The sequence below is a fragment of the Neophocaena asiaeorientalis genome, unplaced genomic scaffold (genome assembly GCF_003031525.2).
Source record: "Neophocaena asiaeorientalis asiaeorientalis breed wild unplaced genomic scaffold, Neophocaena_asiaeorientalis_V1.1 scaffold130, whole genome shotgun sequence".
Taxonomy (NCBI): domain Eukaryota; kingdom Metazoa; phylum Chordata; class Mammalia; order Artiodactyla; family Phocoenidae; genus Neophocaena; species Neophocaena asiaeorientalis.
The window spans coordinates 13,700,203-13,723,728 of record NW_020173397.1 but is presented as its reverse complement, the minus strand read 5'-3'; positions in this window follow the sequence as shown (position 1 = coordinate 13,723,728).

Genomic DNA, 23,526 nt, shown 5'->3' with positions numbered 1-23,526 from the left:
TTAAGACATAATATTTGTTGTCTTCTTCACCCATTTTGTTGAAGGGAACACTGTAGTTGTGGTTTACCAAATACTAAAATACCAGAATAATAGGAATTTAACTTTCTAATAGAAATGCTTTTTGAGTTGGTTATGACACTGACGATTTTCATACACTCACACACAAACACACACAAGTTTTAGAAAGAGCTTCTCAATCCCTAATATGCAAACACCCAGAGATCTTGGTTAGATGCAGATTCTGACCCAGAAGATGTGGTATGGGTCCTACAATGGTCCTATCTTTCCAACAAGCTCATAGGTGATGGCAGTTCTGCTGATCCCGCCAGTGCAGCCATAAATGATGTTGAAAGATCTGAAAATGGGATGATGTGACAACCCAGGGATTAGTGGAAGCACCTACCATCCGTAGGGCTGAGGGACTAGATGAGGAGGTGCTTGTTACTAGAATCCAGGAGCCGACCTAGCTGGAGGTGGGACCACAGAGGAGATGACTGAGTATTTCTTATGTATCAAGACCTGCACTAATTGCTCTAGAGAGCAGAATTTCTCCGTTCGAACCCTACTGACATTTTGAGTTGGATAATTCCTTGCAATAAGGGCTGTCCTGTGCACTGTAAAATGCTGAGCATCATCCCTGGCTGGTACCCACTGGATGCACCCCTCTCCCAGTTCTGACCACAAAATGTCTCCAGACGCTGCAAAATGTCCCCCTTGGGGGCAAAATTGCCCCTAGGTAAGAACCATCGCTCTAGAGGCATTTGCCTGTTATTATGCCCAGGGCAGAAATGAGGAAAACAAGGCTTACAGAGGTTTAATAACTTGCCCAGCTTCACGTAGGTAGTGAGTGGCGTGATCAGGATTCGAGCCCAGATCCAACTCTCAATCTGCTACTTAATCTCAACATGGAGCTTTCTTCTTTCGTTTTACTCCTTTCTCCTCATTTTCTGAGAAGTATCTGTAGATGATTTTTTGTAATTTGGAGAAAAATATCAGGAAAATGAGTAGTCATTTTTGGATTTGAATCTACAACAAGAGATTAATTGGATTTCTGGTAAGATGGTGTTTTTATGCTTCTCAGGTCTCAGAAATTTGGAAGTGTAAAAGCCTCAGAGCTCACCTGTTTCAGGAAATGCTGTGGTAGACATGCCAACCCTTAAGAACAACATCTGACAGCAGCTGGTTCATTTCAGGTGATGTAAGACTGTGCTGAAAACCTCCCTGGTTTTTTTTTGTTTTTGTTTTTTTGCGGTACGCGGGCCTCTCACTATTGTGGCCTCTCCCGCTGCAGAGCACAGGCTCCGGACGCGCAGGCTCAGCGGCCACGGCTCACGGGCGCAGCCGCTCCGCGGCACGTGGGATCTTCCCGGACCGGGGCACGAACCCGCGTCCCCTGCATCGGCAGGCGGACTCCCAACCACTGCGCCACCAGGGAAGCCCCACCTCCCGGGTTTTTGCGTGCTACGATTCTTATTGAATCTCTTTTCTCTATAATGTACCACTGCACAGCAAATGATCCATTTTAACTTCATGCAGCCAAGGTCAAGTGTGAGGGAATAATAACAGGCTCTCCACTCACATCATGTAGGAATGATTTATTGCTTTTCCAGAAGAGGATTCTTGACATTTTGAAAATGTAATGTAGTGCAAGAGTAATTAAGCCAAAGGTGGACTGCTGAACGATCGATTAGCATCGTCAGAGAAGGCTGATTAGCCTAGATGCTTCAAGAACTGATTCTGCCAGCGATGAATTAAAGGTTAGTAATTAAATTTATGGGCCACGGCCACTGTCTCCAGGTGGCATTTCACGTAGGAGTATTTGTGTTTGGAGAGGACAGGCAAATAAAGCGAATGTCAGCTCCCTCTTTACTAACAACCTTTGGTTAAAATGTCTCTTCAGAGATAAAGAAAAAATAATATTGAGTCGAACTTGTCGGTAAGTCAAGGTATTGCTTAGCATGTCCAATAATGTTTTCAACAAGCAAGTTCTAGGTACCTTCCTAACGGACTAAATCAAAGAGAGAGAGGTAAGTTTAATAAAAGGTATTTATATCCATCATATTAACGTACTAGTGTGCTCTGGTTAAGGGAATACTCAGTTATGAGTCATCTGTTGTTTTCTCCATCCTTTCTGAAAACTGCCCCTTCTCCTTCCCTATACTTCCATCCACATACTTACAGAAGCAGACATATTCACAAAACATGACTTCTTGCCTCTCTGGCCATAGCTGATGGGTCCAAGGGTAGATACACAGCCTAAACTAAGGCATTCAGAATCCTTCCCTAGGGAATTTTCTCTTCAAAGTTTTTGAGTATATTCACAGAGTGTACAAACATCACCATAATCCACTTAGAACATTTTTATCACCCAAAAAAGAAACCCCATGCCGATTAGCTGTCACCCCCCTTTCTTCCCCCTCCTCTCCCACTCCCAAGGCCCTCTTCTACTTTCTGTTTCTACAGATCTGCCTATTTTCATAAAAATGTATCCATATGATGCTGGTCTTTTGTGACTGCTTTCCTTCCTTTCGCATAACATTTCTGAGGTTCATCCATAATGTAGCATGCATTATTTCATTCTGTTTTACAGCTGAATAATATCCAAATGTGTGGATACATCATATCTTGTTTACCCATTCATCAGTTGATAGACACTTGGGTTGTTTCCACTTTTGAGCTATTATGAATAATGCTGCTTGCTGTGAACATTTGTGTTTAAGTTTTTGTGTGGTCCTATGTTTTTATTTCTCTTAGGTCTATACCTAAGGAGTAGAATTGGTGGGTCATACATTTTGAGGAACTACCAAACTGTTTTCCAAAGTGGCTGTACTCTTTCACACTAGCATTACAATGGATGAGGGTTCTAATTTCTCCACATCCTCACCAACACTTGTTATTGTCTACCTTTTTTATTTTAGCCATCCTAGTATGAAGTGGTTTCTTATTGTGGTATTGATTTGCATTTCCCTAATAACTAATAATGTTGAGCATCTTTTCATTGCTTATGGCCATTTGTTTATTTTCTTCGGTTAAATGTCTATTTAAATTCTTTGCCCATTTTTTGATTGAGTCTTTTTATTATTTAGTTGTAAGAGTTATTTATATATTCTTGATACAAGTATTTTTAATTTGATATATATTTGCAAATATTTTTTCTCAGTCATTAGGTTGTCCTCCCACTTTCTTTCAGCAGAAAAGTTTAACTTTTGATTTAGTCCAATTTATTTTTTTGGTCACTGTGCTTCTTGTGTTTCTTGAAGAAACCACTGCCTACCTCAAGGTCATGAACACTTACTTATATATGCATGTATTTTCTTCTAAAAAGTTTCATAGTTTTAGCTCTTACATTTAAGCCTGTGATCCATTTTGAGTTAATTTTTGTGTATAGTGTGATGTTGGGGTCCAACTTCATTCTTTTGTATGTGGGTGTCTCAGTACCACTTGTTCAAAAGACTATTCTTTCCCCATCAAATTATTTTGACACCTCTGTAGAAAGTCAACTGACTGTAAATGTAAGGGTTTATTTCTGGATTCTCAATTCTATTCCATTGATCTACATGTCTACCTTACGCCAGTACCACTTGTCATGATTATTGTAGCTTTGAAATCACGATGTAGAGTCCTCTAACTTTACTCTCCTATTTCAACACTGTTTTTTGTCATAAAGAGTCAGTGACATTTCTGTATGAATTTTAGGATGAGCTTGACAATTTCTGCAAAAAAGGCACCTGGGATATTGACAGGGATTATTTTGAACATATAGACACAACTGGGGACTAGTGCCATCTTAACAAATACTAAGTCTTCATATCTATGAAGATTTGGATGAAGATGGGATGTCTTTCCATTTATTTAGATCTTCTTTAATTACTTTCAGAGGAGAAGTTTGTACATCTTTTGTTAAATTTATTCCTAAGTATTTTATTCTTCTTGATTCTATTGTAAGTTGCATCTTGGAAATTTAAAATAAGGACTGAACAATCTCAGTCTTTGTGTGTCTAGTCTCTTGAATGGCAGAAATATAAATCTAGCTAACATTGGTAGCCATTTTCTTCTTTGTGGCAGAAATACAAAAAGCTATAATAGTCTTAAAACCCAAAACAGACACAGAAATGAGATATGGAAAAGACTCCCAGGATTTCTTCTGGTATTAGAAGCTCTGGTTTTAGCTCAGTTTTTAGGCCAGTTGCATGACAATCCTTTATGACGATCCTTTATGACAATCCTTTATGACAATCCTTTGCTGTTGATTGAATTACTTCCACTGCATTTCTGCTGTGATTAACTAGAATTCCCAACATTATTAAGCGGAGATCATCTTCCTCCTCACAAATACATCAGAAATACATCTACATGTGGAACAACTCCTACAGAACACCTATTGAACGCTGGCAGAAGACCTCAGACTTACCAAAAGGCAAGAAACTCCCCGTGTACCTGGGTAGGGCAAAAGAAAAAAGAAAAAACTGAGACAAAAGAATAGGGACGGGGTCTACCCGTCTGGGAGGGAGCGTGAAGGACGAAAAGTTTCCACACACTAGGAAGCCCCTTCACTGGCAGAGACAGGGCAGGGAAGGGGGTAAGCTTCGGAGCCACGGAGGAGAGCACAGCAACAGGGGTGCGGAGGGCAAAGCAGAGAGATTCCCGCACAGAGGATCAATGCCGACCAGCACTCACCAGCCCCAGCAGCTTGTCTGCTCACCTGCCGGGAAGGGTGGGGGCTGGGAGCTGAGGCTCGGGCTTCGGAGGTCAGGTCCCAGGGAGAGGACTGGGGTTGGCTGGGTGAACACAGCCTGAAGGGGCTAGTGCACCACAGCTAGCCGGGAGGGAGTCCGGGGAAAAGTCTGCAGCTGCCTAAGAGGCAAGAGACCATTGTTTCCAGGTGCGCGAGGAGAGGGGATTCAGAGCACCACCTAAATGAGCTCCAGAGATGGGTGCGAGCCACGGCTATCAGCACGGACCCCAGAGACGGGCATGAGGCGCTAAGGCTGCTGCTGCCGCCACCAAGAAGCCTGTGTGCGAGCACAGGTCACTCTCCACACCTCCCCTCCCGGGAGCCTGTGCAGCCCACCACCGCCAGGGTCCCGTGATCCAGGGACAACTTCCCCGGGAGAACACACGGTACGCCTCAGGCTGGTGCAATGTCATGCCGACTCTGCCGCTGCAGGCTCGCCCCACATCTGTACCCCTCCCTCCCCCCGGCCGGAGTGAGGCAGAGCCCCATAATCAGCTGCTCCTTTAACCCCGTCCTGTCTGGGCGGGGACAGACGCCCTCAGGCGACCTACACGCAGAGGCGGGGCCAAATCCAAAGCTGAACCCCGGGAGCTGTGCAAACAAAGAAGAGAAAGGGAAATCTCTCCCAGCAGCCTCAGGACCAGCGGATTAAATCTCCACAATCAACTGGATGTACCCTGCATCTCTGGAATACCCGAATAGACAACGAACCATCTCAAAAGTGAGGCGGTGGACTTTGGGAGCAATTGTAGACTTGGGGTTTGCATCTAATTTGTTTCTTTATGTTTCTCTTAGTTTAGTGTTTAGAGCTTTTAACACTGGTAGATTTGTTTATTGATTTGGTTGCTCTCTTCCTTTTTTATTTTAAATATACATATTTTTCCTTTTTCTCTTTTTGTGAGTGTGTATGTGTATGTTTCTTTGTGTAATTTTTGTCTGTATAGATTTGCTTTTGCCATTTGTCTTAGGTTTCTGTCTGTCCATCTTTCTTTTTTTTTTTTAGTATAGATTTTAGTGCTTGTTATCATTGGTGGATTTGCTTTTGGTTTGATTTATCTCTTCTTTCCTTTTTTTTCTTATTACTTTTTATTTTTAATAATTTTTATTTTAAAATAACTTTATTTATTTTATTTTATTAACTAATTAATTTATTTTTCTCCCTTTTCTTCTGAGCCGTGTGGCTGACAGGGTCTTGGTGCTCCACCCAGGTGTCAGGCCTGAGCCTCTGAGGTGGGAGAGCCTAGTTCAGGACATTGGTCCCAGCCCCACATAATATCAAATGGTGAAAGCTCTCCCAGAGATCTCCATCTCAACGCTAAGACCCAGCTGCATTCAACGACCAGCAAGTTACAGTGCTGGACACCCTACGCCAAACAACTAGCAAGACAGGAACACAGCCTCACCCATTAGCAGAGAGGCTACCCAAATCATACTAAGTTCACAGACACCTCAAAACACACCACCAGACGTGGTCCTGCCCACCAAAAAGACAAGATCCAGCCTCATTCACCAGAACACAGGCAACAGTTCCTCCACCAGTAAGCCTACACAACCCACTGAACCAACCGTAGCCAATGGGGGCAGACACCAAAAACAATTGGAACTACGAACCTGCAGCTTGCAAAAAGGAGACCCCAAACACCGTAAGTTAAGCAAAATGAGAAGACAGAGAAATGCACAGCAGATGAAGGAGCAAGGTAAAAACCCACCAGACCAAGCAAATGAAGAGAAAATTCTTTTTCTACCTAAAAAAGAATTCAGAGTAATGATAGTTAAGATGATCCAAAATATTGGAAATAGAATGGAGAAAATACAAGAAACGTTTAACAAGGACCTAGAAGAACTAAAGAGCAAACAAACAATGATGAGCAACACAATAAATGAAATTTAAAATTCTCTGGAAGGAGTCAATAGCAGAATAACTGAGGCAGAAAAATGGATAAGTGACCTGGAAGATAAAATAGTGGAAATAACTACCACAGAGCAGAATAAAGAAAAAAGAATGAAAAGAATTGAGGACAGTCTCAGAGACCTCTGGAACAACATTAAATGCACCAACATTCGAATTATAGGGGTCCCAGAAGAAGAAGAGAAAAAGGGACTAAGAAAATATTTGAAGAGATTATAGCTGAAAAAATCCACAGTATGGGAAAGGAAACAATCAAGTCCAGGGAGTGCAGAGAGTTCCATACAGGATAAATCCAAGGAGAAACATGCCAAGACACATATTAATCAAACTATCAAAAATTAAATACAAAGAAAACATATTAAAAGCGGCAATGGAAAAGCAACAAATAACACACAAGGGAACTCCCATAAGGGTAACAGCTGATCTTTCATCAGAAACCCTGCAAGCCAGAAGGGAGTGGCAGGACATATTTAAAGTGATGAAGGGGAAAAATCTACAACCAAGATTACTCTACCCAGCAAGGATCACATTCAGATTTGACATAGAAATCAAAACCTTTACAGACAACCAAAAGCTAAGAGAATTCAGCACCACCAGACCAGCTCTACAACAAATGCTAAAGGAACTTCTCTAAGCGGGAAACACAAGAGAAGAAAAGGACCTACAAAAACAAACCCATTATAATAAAGAAAATGGTAACAGGAACATACATATCAATAATTACCTTAAACGTGAGTGGATTAAATGCTCCCGCCAAAAGACGTAGACTGGCTGAATGGATACAAAATCAAGACCTGTATATATGCTGTCTACAAGAGACCCACTTCAGACCTAGGGACACATACAGACTGAAAGTGAGCAGATGGAAAAAGATATTCCATGCAAATGGTTCTCCAGGATAGATCATATCTTGGGTCACAAATCAAGCCTTGGTAAATTTAAGAAAATTGAAATCGTATCAAGTATATTTTCTGACCACAGCACTAAGAGACTAGATATCAATTAAAGGAAAAAATCTGTAAAAAATACAAACACATGGAGGCTAAACAATACACTACTAAATAACCAATAGATCACTAAAGAAATCCAAGGGCAAATCAAAAACTCTAGAAACAAATGACAATGAAACCATGACGACCCAAAACCTATGGGATGCAACAAAAGCAGTTCTAAGAGTGAAGTTTATAGCAATACAATCCTACCTCAAGAAACAAGAAACATCTTAAATAAACAACCTAACCTTACACCAAAAGGAACTGGAGCAAGAAGAACAACAACACCCCAAAGTTAGCAGAAGGAAAGAAATCATAAAGATCAGATCAGAAATGAACGAAAAAGAAATGAAGGAAACAATAGCAAAGATCAATAAAACTAAAAGCTGGTTCTTTGAGAAGATAAACAAAATTGATAAACCATTAGCCAGACTCATCAAGAAAAAAAGGGAGGGCTTTCCTGGTGGCGCAGTGGTTGAGAGTCCGCCTGCTGATGCAGGGGACACAGGATCGTGCCCCGGTCCGGGAAGATCCCACGTGCCATGGAGCGGCTAGGCCCGTGAGCCATGGCTGCTGATCCTGTGTGTCCAGAGCCTGTGCTCCGTGATGGGAGAGGCCACAACAGTGAGAGGCCGGCGTACCGCAAAAACAAACAAACAAACAAAAAAAGCTTCCAACAAACAAACAAAAAAAAGCTTCCAACAAACAAAAGCTGAGGACCAGATGGCTTCACAGGTGAATTCTATCAAACATTTAGAGAGGAGCTAACACCTATCCTTCTCAACTCTTCCAAAATACAGCAGAGGGAGGAACACTCCCAAACTCATTCTACGAGGCCACCATCAACCAGATATCAAAACCAGACAAAGACGTCACAAAGAAAGAAAACTATAGGCCAATAGTACTGATGAACATAGATGCAAAAATCCTCAACAAAATACTAGCAAATAGAATCCAACAGCACATTAAAAGGATCATACACCATGATCAAGTGGGGTTTATCCCAGGAACGCAAGGATTCTTCAATATATGCAAATCAATCAATGTGATATACCGTATTAACAAATTGAAGGAAAAAAACATATGAGCATCTCAATAGACGCAGAGAAAGCTTTCGACAAAATTCAACACCTGTTTATGATGAAAACCCTCCAGAAAGTAGGCACAGAGGGAACTTACCTCAACATAATAAAGACCATATATGAAAAACCCACAGCCAACATTGTCCTCAATAGTGAACGACTGAAACCACTTCCACTAAGATCAGGAACAGGACAAGGTTGCCCACTCTCACCACTATTATTCAACATAGTTTTGGAAGTTTTAGCCATAGCAATCAGAGAAGAAAAATAAATAAAAGGAATACAAATTGGAAAAGAAGAAGTAAAACTGTCACTGTTTGCAGATGACATGATACTATACATAGAGAATCCTAAAGATGCTACCAGGAAACTACTAGAGCTAATCAATGAATTTGGTAAAGTAGCAGGATATAAAATTAATGCACAGAAATCTCTTGCATTCCTATACACTAATGATGAAAAATCTGAAAGTGAAATTAAGGAAACACTCTCATTTACCATTGAAACAAAAAGGATAAAATACCCAGGAATAAACTTACCTAAGGAGACAAAATACCTGTATGCAGAAAACTATGACACTGCTGAAAGAAATTAAGGATGATACAAACAGATGGAGAGATATACCACGTTCTTGGACTGGAAGAACCAACATTCTGAAAATGACTATAATACCCAAAGCAATCTACAGATTCAATGCAACCCCTATCAAAGAACCAATGGCATTTTTCACAGAACTAGAACAAAAAATTGCACAATTTGTATGGAAACACAAAAGACCCCAAAAGCCAAAGCAATCTTTTTTTTTTTAACTTCTTTATTTTATTTATTTATTTCTAGCTGTGTTTGGTCTTTGTTGCTGCACGCGGCCTTTCTCTAGTTGTGGTGAGTGGGGGCTACTCTTCATTGCAGTGCTTCTCATTGCAGTGGCTTCTCTTGTTGTGGAACATGGGCTCTAGGCACGTGGGCTTCAGTAGTTTTGGCACATGGGCTTCAGTAGATCTAGCTCATGAGCTCTAGAGCACAGGCTCAGTATTTGTGGCACATGGGCTTAGTTGCTCTGTGGCATGTGGGATCTTCCCAGACCAGGGCTCGAACCCGTGTCCCTTGCATTGGCAGGTGGATTCTTAACCACTGCGCAACCAGGGAAGCCCCCCAAAGCAATCTTGAGAAAGAAAAACGAAGTTGGAGGAATCAGGCTTCCTGACTCAGCCTATACTACAAAACTGCGGTAATCAAGACAGTATGGTACTGACACAAAAAAAGAAATATAGATCAGTGGAATAGGATAGAAAGCCCAGACATAAACCCACATACATATGGTCACCTTATCTTTGATAAAGGAGGCAAGAATACATAGCGGAGAAAAGACAGCCTCTTCAATAAGTGGTGCTGGGAAAAGTGGACCGCTACATGTAAAGGAATGAAATTAGAACACTTCCTAACACCATACACAAAAATAAACTCAAAATGGATTAAAGACCCCAATGTAAGGCCAGACACTATCAAACTCTTAGAGGAAAACATACGCAGAACACTCTATGACATAATACATAATAAATCACAGCAAGAACCTTTTTGACCCACATCCTAGAGAAATGGAAATAAGAACAAAAATAAAGAAATGGGACTTAATGAAACTTAAAAGCTTTTGCACAGCAAAGGAAACTATAAACAAGACGAAAAGACAACCCTCAGAATGGGGGAAAATATTTGCAAGTGAAGCAACTGACAAACGATTAATCTGCAAAATATACATGCAGCTCATGCAGCTCAATATCAAATAAACAAACAACCCAATCCAAAAATGGGCAGAAGACCTAAATAGACATTTCTCCAAAGAAGATATACAGATGGCCAAGAAGCACATGAAAAGATGCTCAACATCACTAATCATGAGAGAAATGCAAACCAAAACTACAATGAGGTATCACCTCACACCAGTCAGAATGGCCATCATCAAAAAATCTACACACAATAAATGCTGGAGAGGGTGTAGAGAAGGGAACCCTCTTGCACTGTTGGTAGGAATGTAAATTGATACAGCCACTATGGAGAAAAGTATGGAGGTTTTTTAAAAAACTAAAAATAGAACTACCATACGACCCAGAAATCCCACTAGTGGGCATATACCCTGAGAAAACCATAATTCAGAAAGAGTCATGTACCACTATGTTCACTGCAGCTCTATTTACAATAGCCAGGATATAGAAGCAACCTAAGTGTCCATCGACAGATGAATGGATAAAGAAGATGTGGCATGTATGTACAACAGAGTATTACTCAGCCATAAAAAGAAACGAAATTGAGTTATTTGTAATGAGGTGGAGAGAGCTAGATAGACACTGTCATACAGAGTGAAGTAAGTCAGAAAGAGGAAAACAAATAATGTATGCTAACACATATATATGGAATCTAAAAAAGAAAAAAAAAAGGTTTTGAAGAATCTAAGGGCAGGACAGGAATAAAGACGCAGACGTTAGAGAATGGAAATGAGGACTTGGGGAGGGGGAAGGGTAAACTGGGACGAAGTGAGAGAGTGGCATGGACATATATATACACAACAAATGTAAAATAGATAGCTAGTGGGAAGCAGTCGCATAGCACAGGGAGATCAGCTCAGTGCTTTGTGCCCACCTAGAGGGGTGGGATAGGGAGGGTCAGATGGAGACGCAAGAGGGAAGAGATATGGGGATATACGTATATGTACAGGTGATTCACTTTGTTATACAGCAGAAACTAACACACCATTGTAAAGCAGGTATACTCAAATAAAGATGTTAAAAACAGAAAAGAAAACAAACAAAAAATAAATAAAGCTGGGATGGGTGGGAAGAAGGTACAAAATCCAGAAATGGAGATGGAGCGTTTTTTTAAAAATCCTAGAACAGGTATGGGCGATGTGAAAAAAAAAAAAAGTCTTATTTTAGAACTTTAAATGACATGAAAGTGTTCTCAATACAGTAAATGGGAAAAGGTATTATTACATAATATTCTAATTCAGTAAAATAAATTTTATATATCTATATATTTATGCACAGAAGAAAAACCTAGAAAGCTAACAAGCTATCCTGGATAATAGGAAGCCTATTCTGTTCTTGAGGTTTTTTTTTGTATTTTCTACAGAGCATTTATTACCATTCTTGTAAGAAAAAGTGAATACTATCTCATAAAATTTTACGAGTTACAAATGATGTGAAGGACAATGATCTCTTCAGGAGAGAGAACACTGTGTTTGAGTCCACCTGAAATTAAGGAGACAGTGTCCTAGACCTGGGTCAGCTAATGAGTCCTCTCTATGTATGAGAGGGAAAAAAAACAAACAAATGGTCTCCTTAGGTGCCAGTTTCGTGTCCTAATACCTGTCTTATCTGCTTATCTTTTTTTTTATTGAAGTATAGTTGATTTACAATGTTGTACTAGTTTCAGGTGTACAGCAAAGTGATACAGAAATATATGTAGAAATATACATTTTTTGATTCTTTTCAATTATAGGTTATTATAGAATATTGAATCTAGTTCCCTATGCTATACAGTAGGTCCTGTTGTTTATACATTTTATACATAGTAGTGTGTATCTGTTAATCCCAAATTCCTAATTTGTCTCTTCCCCACTTTCCCCTTTGGTAACCATAAGTTTGTTTTCCATGTCTATGAGTCTATTTCTGTTTTTTAAATTAGATCATTTGTATATTTTTAAGATTCCACATATAAGCAATATCATATGATATTTATCTTTCTCAGTCTGACTCCACTTAGTATGAAAATCTCTATGTCCATCCATGTTGCTGCAAATGGCATTATTTCATTCTTTTTTATGGCTGAGTAATATTCTAGTGTGTGTGTGTGTGTGTGTGTGTGTATTATATACACCATATCTTCTTTATACATTCATCTGTCAATGGGCTATTTACTTCTCAAGATTGTAAGGAGGAGCTAACTTAAGAAGGTACTTTGAAAAATACAATAAAGATGTAAGATATGATTGTTAATGGTTATTTATAAAAAACAAGTAATAACAAAAATGTAAGATTAGTGATTGTTTAGTAGACATGCAGCTTATTATAACTGCATAAATTAATATCAGAAATTACTTTATAATAGAAATTAGATTTTGATGAGTGTGTTGGCAGAATGGCCTCTATTCCCCCAAGATTTTTTTTAAATTTATTTTATTTATTTATTTTTGTCTGTCCCCCAAGATTTTTAAGGTTACAAGAACTAAGAGGTCTTGGTCTTCCTTTGTTCTCTTTGCTTCATTTTAAAAAAGCAATGTGAAACAGATTCATAGACTTAGGGAATGAACTTATGGTTACTGGGGGGAAGGGTGGGGAGGAGGGACAGATTGTGAGTTTGGGATGGTCATGTACACACTGCTGTATTTAAAATAACCAACAAGGACCTGCTGTATAGCATCGGGAGCACTGCTCAGTACTCTTTAATAATGTAAATGGGAAAAGAATTCAAAAAAGAATAGATACATGTATAACTGAATCACTTTGCTGTACACCTGAAAGTAATACAACGTTGTTAATCAACCATACTCCAGTAGAAAATTTAAAAAATAAAAATGAAAAAGGCAATGTGAAATGTGTACTAACTAATACTATACTATGGCCACAATTTAGTTATTTAATTTAGTAGTTAAATATTTTGTTAAAATATTAACGAGGATGTGAGAAGCCACATAGGGTAACCCTAGATCCTGTTTTCTGGAATAACTCCAACAGCACTCTCTAGCATCTAGAAAGGGCCAAATTATCACACTTAAACTTCCAAGGGCAGTGTCTTCTCCAGCTTCCCAGGATTACTCTGGGCTCCACAACCCAGACACAACACAGAGAACTTCTTCATCCACTACTTTGGTTCTGAACCAGTGAGAGAAGAGATATCAAAAAGCCTACAAATCCCTTCCTTTTAGTCTCCAATGACATATTAAATTAAATCATTCCCCATGGGAGGAAACAATTTATTTTCTTTTTGTAGTAATAATATATCATCATACCACACCATATATCAAATCATATCATATAGATCTTATCATGATATAATATCAAATCTCTTCCAATGAACCAAGTATCAAGATTCCAGTTTGCGGCAGAATCTGAACTCAGATCATTACATAATTCCGTTCTCCCTACTATAACAAATTCATCAGTATAATCAAGTTACATAAAGACAAAATATATATACGATGAACATTTAACAGTAGTATTCTAAGTGCTAAAAACCATTAATTTTTCTTGATTTTGCACATGAGGAAACTGAGGCCCAGGACCACTTACCCAAGATCACACAACTTACAAGTTGCAGAGACAGAACTCAAAGATTAACTTCACCTTCATGTGTGTTTCATACTACTCTTTACAATGATTTTGGCAACCTGAATTCTTGACACAGAAAGATACTTATTTCTATCAGAAGTAGAAGAGGCAATTATACTTTTCAGCTTGCCAACGGAGTGAGACCATGTACACTTAACACTTTATCTGAACCAAAAAGCTATCTGAATATCCACTTCTAAGTTTCATTTGGTGAGATTATCACTGGGTTGTTGGAAATTAGGCAGTGATTCCATGGGATATTCTGAAGGTTAGACAAATAATGTTAAAGGATGTGCCACAACAAGGGGAAGATGTGAGTATACCATATAGATTCTCAAAAGAATGATAAGTGAATACATAAGAGAAGGTAAATTTTAAACGGTGTGAAGAGTAAACATACATATTGTGATTCTAGTAGCTCCTAACAGACCAATCGTCCTGCATAAATATAAATACTAAAAGCAAGTATCTGGAGGCACTAGAGAATGACCAAAATGTCACATATTGGAGTAGAATCACCACTTGGAAGAAGGGAATGGTAATTGTTGAATTTCCTAATCTTTTACAGCTTTCAGCCTCACGGCAAGTTTTAGACTGTGCTTTGCTGGGTTTAAATTTCACATAGAACACCTGCAGTCTTACTGGCTCGAAGAACCAGAGGACAAAGTTCAGAGCAACTAGAGGTACTAGAAAATGTTGGAGGAAATTCCCAAAGAAAAGATTCAGAGAGGGAGAGCACCAATTTCTATGTATAAATTCTTCTCAAATCTCTGACTGATCCCTGAAATATGTATTTATAGGGCAGACCCCAAGAAGCCCAAGTGAGGCTACAAAAAAAGCTCATGAGGATTTCGGCTACAACCCAAAGTAGAGGAGACAGACTTTACAGACTGAGTTCAGTCAAGTTAAACATTGTTTTGAAAAAGAAAAAAATCAATATTCTTCAGAGGACTACAGAAGAATGCAGACTCTCTAGATGTAATTGGCAATGCTTACAATACTACCTAAAACTACTCAACAAATGAAAAAAATGAGAAACCATGATCCACTCACGAGAAAAAACAATCTATAGGGACCAACTTTAAGATGACTCGGATATTGGGTTTAATAGATAAGGTTTATAAAGAAATGCTAATAATGAGTAAAATGAAAAGGGATCTAGCAGAAAAAAGGGAAATACAAAAATGAACCAGGTAAACTTTTAACAATGGGTAGATCATCTAGACAGAAAATTAATAAGGAAGCATTGGACTTAAACTACCTGTTAGATCTAATGCACCTAACAGGTATGTAACATTCCATCCAAGAGCAATAGCATAAACGTTCTTCTCAGATGCACACAGAACATGCCACAGGATCATAAGTTAGGCCACAAAACAAAGAAGGATTGAAATACTTTTATTTTTTAATATATATATAATTAATTTATTTATTTTTGGCTGCATTGGGTCTTCATTGCTGTGCACATGGGCTTTCCCTAGTTGAGGCGAGCGGGGGCTACTCTTCGTTGCGGTGCGTGGGCTTCTCATTGCGGTGGCTTCTCCTGTTGCAGAGCACAGGCTCTAGGCACACAGGCTTCTGTAGTTGTGGTTCACGGGCTCTAGAGCGCAGGCTCAGTAGTTGTGGCGCGTGGGCCTAGTTGCTCTGCGGCATGTGGGATCTTCCCGGACCAGGGATCGAACCCATGTCCCCGCATTGGCAGGTGGATTCTCAACCACTGTGCCACCAGGGAAGTCCCTGAAATCCTTTTATATTTAAGACTTGTGTTATGGCCCACCGTACGGCTGTGGTACATGTACGAACATGTACACTCGAAAAGCATGTGTATTCTGCTGTTGTTGGGTGAAGTGTTCTATAAACGTCAACTAGGTCAAGGGGTTCATATTATGCACATTATCTTCTATATCTTTATTCGATTTTTTTCTTTTTTGAATTTCATTTACTTATTTTATACAGCAGGTTCTTATTAGTTTTATATTGAGCTACATGAGCTGTTTATATATTTTGGAGATTAATCCTTTGTCCGTTGATTCGTTTGCAAATATTTTCTCCCATTCTGAGGGTTGTCTTTTGGTCTTGTTTATGGTTTCCTTTGCTGTGCAAAAGCTTTGAAGTTTCATTAGGTCCCATTTGTTTATTTTTGTTTTTATTTCCATTTCTCTAGGAGGTGGAGAAAAAACGATCTTGCTGCAATTTATGTCAGAGTGTTCTGCCTATGTTTTCCTCTAAGAGTTTTACAGTGTCGTCTTACATTTAGGTCTTTACTCCATTTCGAGTTCATTTTTGTGTATGGTGTTAGGGAATGTTCTCATTTCATTCTTTTACATGTAGCTGTCCAGTTTTCCCAGGACCACTTATTGAAGAGACTGTCTTTTCTCCATTGTATATCCTTGCCTCCTTTGTCATAGATTAGTTTTATTGGATTTTTGATGCAGTTGTTTTGTCAACTGCTGAAAGAGGAGTGTTGAAATATCCAACTACAAACTGTGGATATGTCTCTTTAATTTTCTCTTTAATTCTATTTTTGCTTCACATATTTTGATGCTCTCTTATTAGGCATATTTACATTCGTGTTTGTTATGTCTTCTTAATGACTGGACCCTTTTATCTGTATCTGCGGTTCCACACATTCAACCAGCCGTGGATGGTACAGACCTGTACAAATTTATTGAAAAAATCCATGTATAAGGAGACCCATGCAGTTGAAACCCACGTTGTTCAAGGGTCAACTGTAATTTAAACGCATCTATCCAAATATTTACTTGAAAACAAAAGTAACACGATCTATTAATATATAGGGTGTGGTTCAAAGTATAATAAATGTGAGGTGAAATGCTTGAAGGAGGCAAAAATGAAAGAAAACAGCTTCCTTGGGAAGAAACTCAAAGAAACTCCATGCAGGGCACGAGCACATTATAGCAGTTCCTCAATGCCCACGAGGGATAGAGGCTGCAATCTCCCAAACACCTCCATTCTGTAACGCCATCATCACCTATCATGCAGTTAAGGTGACCAACACTTAAGGTCTCCTTAGGACACAGAAGGAGAGTTGCCAGATTCACAGTGGCTGGGTCCGTGTTGAGGTAGGGCTGGGGCTACAGAGGACAATATTCAGGGCTTCTGTCCATAAGCAGTGTCAAAGGTGTTCCATTACTTCCCAAGGCATCTGTGAAATGTTTACTCAGAGTCTTTTGGGTATCAGGAATGTAATATCCAGAATAAAAGCACTAGATGAATTCCAGTTTTCAGAACCATGAGGTATGAGTCAAGATTAAATATTCATATTACATTGGGTATGTGTCCAAATGCAATATTGAGATTCCATCGTCAGAGAGGAGTTATTTTTTACCTCTGCTTTCTGCTCATCCTTCATGCTTCAGAATAAATGCAACTCCCTGTAATTTTCCTTCATAATCTTTATTAAAGTCTGTAACTGTAGCACAGTTCGTCCATCTTATTAATTATTTGTTTATAGTTTCACTCCTCCACACTAGAAGCCAGGAAACTTGCCAGTCTAAACTGGCATCGAATCCTCATAACAGTGTCTAAATTCTAGACAAGTGTCTGGTAAAAGGAGGAGCTTAATAAATGACTAATGAACTGAGTGAATAAATGAAGGAAGGAGGGAAGGAAGCTGATTTTAAGTGTGGATATGGGGTAATGAGTAAGGCTCAGTCACTGGGTAGCTGACCCATGCCCAGATATTAGCGTTGTGGTCCACAGTACAATTCCACTACGTGGCTCAGCAAAATTATACGCCATGATATTCATGTGACTGCAGCAATCTCTTCAATTTTTCTAACTGGAAAGATTAAGAGTATAAATTCTGAGAATCTCATGTATAGCAAGTCAAACTCTAGTGCATTTAAGAATTACCTGTTTTTGTTTTTGTTTTTTTTAATTGAAGCACAGTTGATTTACAACGTTGTGTTAGTTTCGGGGAGATTTTTCAAATGTTCATTCCCAGCCTCCACTCTGCCAATGATGCACGCTAGTCAAGTGAACACCAGACAGAACACCAGGCAACTGGGAATCAAATCCAGACTTTGGAAAGACTACATGAACCTGGGCAAGGTATTTCTCCTTCGTGTGACTCTCCACTTGAGCAATATGAGAGGAATGGACTAAATAAAGTATGGCTCCCTTTCTGATGACATTAGGTAATTCTGTGCTTCTGTACATATTTGAACTCTGTATTAGGCATGGCATGGAGCACAAAGAAATATAATTTATAATTCTTCTTCAACAGGAAGAAAATAATTTAAACAATACAAAAGCTAAAGAACAATGCCAATCAACAGTTTATGGTCACCACGTTTCTTGGGTTCTAAGATGAATCTCTTTCCTTCCACATTTAACGTCTTAGAAATTGAGATGTATCTTACAATTAATGTTAAAAGAAACCTTCAAGGGAGAGGAATAAATGGTGACAGTTATCTTCCCTTGTGTATGAGTGAACCGATCCATTTCTAGAAGTTACACCTCACTTAGGGTGACCGTTTGAATCTTAGCTGAAACTTGAACACCTCCACTTGCCTAAAATGTCTTCTAAAATGATCTGTGCTGCAATACTGAAACAAAAATGTCTTGGTTAAGGAGAAGACTGTTGCCAACAGAGCAGGCAACACAAACAATGGCAGTAGAATCTGCCACATTTGACAGGATAACTCAGAGGAGAAGTTCAGAGTGAGGAGAGGTTGGCATATTTGATTTCTTCATCTAGAAAAGCTACTATGTAGTTGCTGAATGGCTATGCATCAAAAACCCCTCCCACTTTTAAGAGAAGCTAAATATGTAAATAATAAAATTTAAGAGGAGAACAAAATGATATACTTAGTCTAATAGAAAATGCAGAACCCCCAGTATGCCTCAATATGCCTCAAGATTATTCTGTGAGAAAGCAGGTCAGTGGCTGCCTGGAGAGAACCACTGATAGGGAGAGAGAGGGAGGGATGCCAAAGGGGTACAAGGAAACTTTTGGGGGTGATGGATAAATTCATTATCTTGCTTGTGTTGATAGTTGCATGGGTATAAACATATTTCAAAACTCATCAAATCGGGACTTCCCTGGTGGCGCAGTGGTTAAGAATTCACCTGCCAATGCAGGGGACACGTGTTCGAGCCCTAGTCTGGGAAGATCCCACATACGGCAGAGCAACTAAGCCCATGTGCCACAACTACTGAGGCTGCACTCTAGAGCCCGTGCTCTGCAACAAGAGTAGCCACCGCAATGAGAAGCCCACGCACCTCAACAAAGAGTAGTCCCCACTCGCCCGCCGGAACTAGAGAAAGCCCACGCACAGCAACGAAGACCCAATGCAGCCAAAAATAAATAAATTAATTAATTAAAAACTCATCAAATCATTCACTGCACATATGTGCGTTTTGGTATACTTCAATTATATCTCCAAACACTGAAAAGGGGCTTATTCTGTCAATAATAAAGATACTACAAAAATTAATTAAAAAAACAAAGATACTACAGAAGTCATGGTCATGGGGATGGATTATCAAAGACAGCATGAGACACCACATTTAAGTGATTCAGGAGAACCTTCAGACTCTGAATAACATCTGATCGTCACCGTCACCTTCATCATCAACATAAGCATTTATTTATTCAGTGCTTGCTCTGCACGGACCAGGCTTCCTACGAAAACGTTTCCTCGTATTACCTTGTTTAATCCTCATAACCACCCCAGAAGGTGTATCTTACCATTATTCCCACTTTCCAGATTGAGGGAAAGAACCACAAAAAGGTTAAAACCTGCCCTGGATCACAGAACTAAAAAGAAGCAGATGCAAGATTTGAACTAGTCCCAATCTGTGTTCTTAAACCACTACTCCCAGTGGCCTTTAGCATTGGCCTTTAAGATGATGCTTAAAGGTTGTTATTCGACAGGATTTTTCATACTGGTACTTAAAGACAGAATAAGAAACAATATTTCTTAAAAAGTTCTATACTCTGCAGGGCCTGCATGAGTATCTCAAATCTGTGGCCTCTTAGAGGGTGACCACAAATTCAAAGTCTGTTGCAAACAGTACGCGGGGACTCTGGATGGGTCTGTGGTTTGAGCAGGATGCAGTTAGGGTTTCCAAATGTGGTCAACAAGGGGCAAAGTTGCCTAAATTTTGGTTTGGGTATTTCATTACTTTTTAGAAAAAAAGGATGGTGAATCAGAGAGTCTAGAGGGACTTGGAGACACTGAACATTTCTAAACGTCTCATTCTGCATGAGGTATGTATTCTCAGTTTTTGCCCTCTTTTATTTTCAGTGTAGTAAAATACACATAACAGAAAACTGACCACTTTAACCATTTTAAGTGTACAATTTAGTGGCATGGAGTACATCTGTCACCTTAGTTTTAAAAGTAGCATTTTACTCTGGGAAGGCCGTATGCATGGTGCTGAGGGCATGAATGCTCCAGTCAGGCTGGCATTTGGTTTCCACTTCTGACTCTTATTAGTGTGTGGCCACGGGCAATTTCAAAACCCATCTTTCAATCTCCTCATCTGTAAAATGGTGACGGTAAAGACCTACCAGATAGTACTGTTGCAAAGATTAAGGAATATAACGCATGTCAGTTGCATAGTAAAATTCTCCGCATGGAGTAAAACCTTTCAGTGTGTTACAGGAAAAGCAGTTATAATTTTGTCTACCATTTCTGTGAGTCAGAGGCTCTTAACCTGGGGAATGTGAACCTTAAGGGAGTTTGGGCTGGAGAAGATCTGTGAGCCTCCTAAATGATGTGCAACTTCGCGTGTCTTCCCTATGTGAGTGTCGGGGAAACAGGTACATAGCTTTCATCAGATTCTCGAGGTGAGAAGTGCAAGGGCAAAAGCAGGAAACTCCTCACAGAAATTCATACAGTCATATCAGCCTTGCTTCATCTGCTACTCAGAAGCCTTTGATCATTCACCCAAGTTTTCCCCTTCCCTCTGCAGAGATTAGGGGTGAGAAGAAAAGCAAAATACTTATTCTTTGCCTCAAGGGTCACAGTGAGGAGCCTGAGGGGCTACGTACAAGTCACACTCCCTGGAGTTGTGGCTGCATTCTGCCTAAGTCTACCTACTTTGCACCACATCCTCAGCACAGTGTAACTGCTAGCTGAGTGCCCTGGGGACACAATGCTAATTGACAGCAGGATGGCTGTGGGGCGTGAAATGCAAGGAGCTCTGAGAGTCCAGAAGGCTCCCTCCCTGTGCCCTAGTCTTACATAGGGCACTACGCATGCCTCTGATGGTACCTTAACAGACATGTGAATCATCTTGGAATCTTGTAAAAATGCTGACTCAACTCAGTAGGTCCAGGGTGGGGCTGAGATTCCGAACCTCTAACAGGTTCTCAGGGGACCACCCTCGGAATAGCGAGGCTCTAACCTCTTTAGGTAATTATTAGCTTACTTGCCTGTCTCACCAACTGTCTCTGGGCAAACTGAAGACAGGGGCAGGACCAAATTTGATTTTATTTCCCAGAGGTTTAGTACAGAGAGGACACATAAAAGTTCAAAGTAAATGTTGAATGAATGAATGGATGGATGAATGAATGAATCACACACTAGAAGAGAGGGGGTGCTTTTCTGTGGAGGCATGACGTATCTCTCCAGTTGTCACAACTGGACCCATTTTCCAGACATCCTTCTTAGATACTTTCTAAGTACTTTTCTGCCTCTAAGATAAAAATTTCCTCCCTCTCTGGGTCTCAAGGAAGGTTCCTTTTCCTGAGCCAGAAAAAGGAGAGGAAAGAGAAGTCACCGTGCTGATCACTAATAAAAAGACCTAAGTCTGTCCAACACCAGGTCTGAGAGAATAAGAACATTTACTGGGTAATGAAATTCATTGTGCAAAACCTGCCCTGGGCACAAACATCTACAGGACATAGATACTCACCGGGCCATTTATGCACCATGTTTCAGAGGAGCCTGTGCTTTGTTTGACATGGATTCTAAGCTTTAACTCACACAGTTATGTTAGCCTGTACTCTTAATGCAGGAGAAGTAAAGACCCAAGGAAAGAAGGAGGAAGCTTCATTGAAGCAGACACAGAAAAGCCCAGTCCACTTCTAATACCAGGTGGGAACAGCTGTAACCCCAGGTGTGACCACGTACCACCTTTCGTGCTCAGAATCACGGCTGCATTTACTTGGGAGTGGATCATTTCACAAAGAGGCAGAGAATGTGAGTGCCATCAGTCAGAAGGCTGTGCCCAGAGAGCACACGATTTCATCAGGCAATGATGAATCACACTGGAGCTCTCACATCTACTTTCCCATGACCTCTGAGCAACTAGGGAAAACCGAAGAACAATTCTGGGCATTCGATTTCCCTAACAAAGCAACAGAAGGCCCAGATTAAACTGGCCTCTTTGAAACTTGAAAGAAACCACCATTTGTCACCTTTTAAGGAGGCACACTGATTAATGGGCAGTGAATAATCACAAGACAATTCCCTGATTAAATGTGAAGCCATTGTAAATGCAGATCCATACGCATAGGAAGAAATAAAGGCAGACTCTTCCTGAGTTCAGCTAAGTCTGCTCGTAAGTTTCGTAGTTGTAAAAATAAAGTGAAAACTGCAAAGGCGGCTTTTGAGGACGTGTTTAAGAGACACAAGGAAAAAAGCAAATTTTTAGCACAAATTCTGAATGCGGTTACCTTACTAAACATGGTCTTGATTGTTATAATCCATCTTTTGTCACCATTCCAACAAGGGCCACAAAAGCTGGAAAAAGCAACCCGTCTTCACCAAAATGTCAATGCTGTCTGAAAGTTTCTGATAATGGTGATAACAATGAAGTTGCCATCAACTGGGCGTTCTAAGCATTCTTCATATATTAAATTGTTTATTCCTGATGACAATATAAAATTGATTATTTAACCTCAGTTTTACAAATAAGGAATCTGAGGCATATAGAGATGAAATAACCTGCCTAATGTTACATGGCTGATTAGTGGCAGAATTTACTCCAACTTGGTAATTTGGCTCTAGGACATGTGCTTCCCACCCACCTCGGGTTTCTCGAGATAGAATTGACACACAACAGTGTGTAAATTTAAGGTGTACAAGGTAGTGATTTGATACACGTGCAATGTGATTACACCACAGCATTAACTGATGCTTCCCTGCATCGGATTACATAATTACCAATTCTTTTTTGTGGTGAGAATATTTAAGATCTCCTCTCTTAGCGACTTTCAAACATATAGTAAAGCATCACTGATTATAATCACAACTCTGTGCGTTACATCTCCAGAACTTACTCACCTTCTAACTAGCAGTTTGTACTTTTTAATCAACATCTTCCCACTTCCCCCACCCCCCAGCCCCTGGTAGCCTACTTTCTACTCTCTGTTTCTGTAACTTTGGCTTTTTTGGGTTCCGTATATAACTGAAATCATACAGTATTTGTCTTTCTTTGTCTGACTTATTTCACTGAGCATCATGCCCTCGAGTTCCATCCATTTGGTTGCACACGGCAAGATTTCCTT